The sequence below is a fragment of the Mustela nigripes genome, chromosome 1 (assembly GCF_022355385.1).
Source record: "Mustela nigripes isolate SB6536 chromosome 1, MUSNIG.SB6536, whole genome shotgun sequence".
Taxonomy (NCBI): domain Eukaryota; kingdom Metazoa; phylum Chordata; class Mammalia; order Carnivora; family Mustelidae; genus Mustela; species Mustela nigripes.
The window spans coordinates 129,682,409-129,685,476 of NC_081557.1; the positions used below are offsets into that span (position 1 = coordinate 129,682,409).

At 44.0% G+C, this 3,068-nt stretch overlaps 1 pseudogene; it reads right to left on the reverse strand.

Annotated features, from left to right (window-relative positions):
* Positions 1-2,651, reverse strand: LOC132013686 (small ribosomal subunit protein eS4-like; annotated as a pseudogene).
* Between the last annotated feature and the right edge of the window lie 417 nt (positions 2,652-3,068).

A 3,068-nucleotide genomic window follows, 5' to 3' on the forward strand; every position in this document is an offset into this window, starting at 1 on the left:
CCTACCTCCCACCGCCCCCACTGCCTCTCAAATTCCTCTTATCAGGGAGATCATATGATAATTATCCTTCTCTGCTTGACTTATTTCGCTCAGCATAATACCCTCTAGTTCCATCAACATTGTTGCAGATGACAAGATTTCATTTCTTTTGATGGCTGCATAGTATTCCACCGCGTGTGTGTGTGTTTTAAGATTTTATTTATTTATTTGACAGAGATCACAAGTAGGCAGAGAGGCAGGCAGAGAGAGAGGGGGAAGCAGGCTCCCCACTGAACAGAGAGCCCAATGCGGGGCTCGATACCAGGACCCCACCAGGATCATGACCCGAGCCGAAGGCAGAGGCTTTAGCCCACTGAGCCACCCAGATGCCCCTCACACCACATCTTCTTTATCCATTTGTCTGTTGATGGACATCTAGGTTCTTTCCTTAAGATCTGTATATTTATTTTTTAACAGCTCTGACATTTCATATGTTAAAGAGAAGACACCACTGGTCTCCTTAGTACAGGTATAGCTCATTTTGTTGTTGTTTTCTTGTTTTTTCATAAGTTGGAGGTCTGTGGCAACCCCACATCGGGCAAGCCTTTTGATGCCACTGTTCCAACAGCATTTGCTCACTTTGTGTTTCTGTGCCACATTTTGGTAAGTCTTGCAATATTTCAAACGTTTTCATTATTATTATATTTAAAATGCTGGTGATCCGTGATTTTTTTTTCCTTTTATTGTGCTGTATGACCTTTAATTAGGTATGAAGACTTCCAATCATGTCACCTAGGGACCATTTTACCGGCTGCTCTGTTTGGCCGCCAGTCTTGTCTCCCTCTTCAGCAATGGTGGGGCAGATATCCTTTCCATGGGGAAGAGAAATCTATAGTTTGTTGCCTTTGCCAGTATTTGATACTTCAAAAATGTTGGTAGTTGGGTAGCAAAGCTGTTGCCAATGGCATCTTTCATGTGAACAACATCAAACGAACTGGGGTGTCTCTCTCTGTTGGTGATCACACCAGTACTTCCCAGGCTAGCACCCCTAGTCACCATACACATATTATCAGTGTCAAACTTGATGAAATCAGTAAGCTTTCTGGTCTCCAGATCAATCTGGATGGCGTCATTCACCTTGATGAGGGGATCAGGATAGCGGATGGTACGAACCTCGTGAGTCACCAGATGGGGAATTCCTTTTGTCCCCACAAAGATCTTTCTCACTTTGTACAACTTGTACTTGGCCTCAAGTGTAATGCGATGAAGAGCAAAGCGACGCTTGGTGTCATAGATCGGAAGGAAATTCTCCCCAGGCTTGTCCATGCTGATGACAGCCATAAAGCCAGCTGGGCCGGTCATATCAGTTTGGACCTTGCCATTGATCTTAATAAAACCCTGCATACAGATCTTCTTTACTTCATCTCCTGTTAGGGTATACTTAAGTCTGTTCCTTAGGAAAATGATGAAAGGGAGACATTCTCTCAACTTATGGGGACAAGCAGATGGGTGAGGAGCAAACACATTGGTCAGTTTATCCAGCATCCAATGCTTTGGCGCTGCTACACGCCTCAGATGCTTCTTAGGACCACAAGCCATGGCTGTGCTAGGCACGAAAAGAGGACTGCCTCCTTCTGGCACCGGAGATAAGAGGGTTGGAGGCTGCGTGCCGATCAGTGATCTTTGATATTACTATTATATCATTTCCTTGAGACCCAACAATGTTGAAGTTAGGCCAATTAATAACTCTACAATGGCCTCCAAGTGTTCAAGTGAAAGGAAGAGTCGTGTGTCTCTTACTTTAAATCAAAAGCTAGAAATGATTATGTTTAATGAGGAAAGCATGTCGAAAGCGGAGATGGGCCAAAAACCCAAGCTTCTTGCACGAAAGTTAGCCAAACTGTGAATTCAAAGGTAAAGTTCTCCGAGGAAGTTAAAGGTGCTACTCCAGTGAAGAGTGATTAAAAAGTGAAGAGCCTTATTGTTGATATGGAGGAAGTTAGAGTGGTCTGGATAGAAGGTCAAACCAGCCACAACATTCCCTTAAGCCAAACCCTAACCCAGAGCAAGACCCCAAGTCTCTTCAATTCTGTGAGGGCTGAGAGGTGAGGAAGCTGCAGAAAAGTCTGGAGCTAGCAGAGGTTGGGTCATGAGGTTTAAGGAATGAATCCATCTTCATAACATCAAAGTGCAGGAAGAAGCAGCACGTGCAGATGGAGAAGCTGCAGCAAGTTCTCCAGAAGTTCCGGCTAAGATCATTCATGAAGGCTGCTACACTGAACAAGAAATTTTCAACAGAGATGAAACAGTTGTATATTGGAAGAAGATGCCATCCAGAACTTTCAGAGCTAGAGAGGAGAAGTAAAAAAACTTCAAAGGACAGGCTGACTCCCTTGTTGGGGGCAAATGCAGCTGGTGACTTCAAGCTGAAGCCATTTACCATTCCTCAGATCCTAGAGCCCTTATGAGTTACGGTAAATCTACTGTACCTGTGCTCTATCAGTGGAACAACAAAGCCTGGATGACAGCACATCTGTTTACAGCATGGTTTACTGAATATTTTCAACCCACTGTTGAGACTTAGTGCTCAGAGAAGACGACTCCTTTCAAAATATGACCGCTCGTTGACAATGCACCTAGTCACCCGAGAGCTCTGATGGACAACATCAATGTTTCCATGCCTGCTAACACAACATCCATTCTGTGGCTTGTGGATCAAGGAGTAATTTCAACTTTTGAGTGTTCTCATTTAAGAAACACATTTACTAAGGCTATAGCTGCCATAGTAAATGGATCTGGACAAAGTAAACTGAAAACCTTCTGAAAGGATTCAGCATTCTAGATGACACGAAGAACAGTTGTGATTCATGAGAAGATGTCAGAATATCGACACGAGTGGAAGTTTAGAAGAAGTGCGTTCCAAACCTCAAGGATGACTTTGAGGAGTTCCAGACTTCATGCAGGAAGTAACTGCAAATGGGGTGGGACGAGCAAGAGAACTAGAATTAGAAGCGGAGACTGAAGATGTGGCTGGGTGGCTGCAATCTCATGATCAAACTTGAAGGGATAAGGAGCTGCTTCTCATGGCT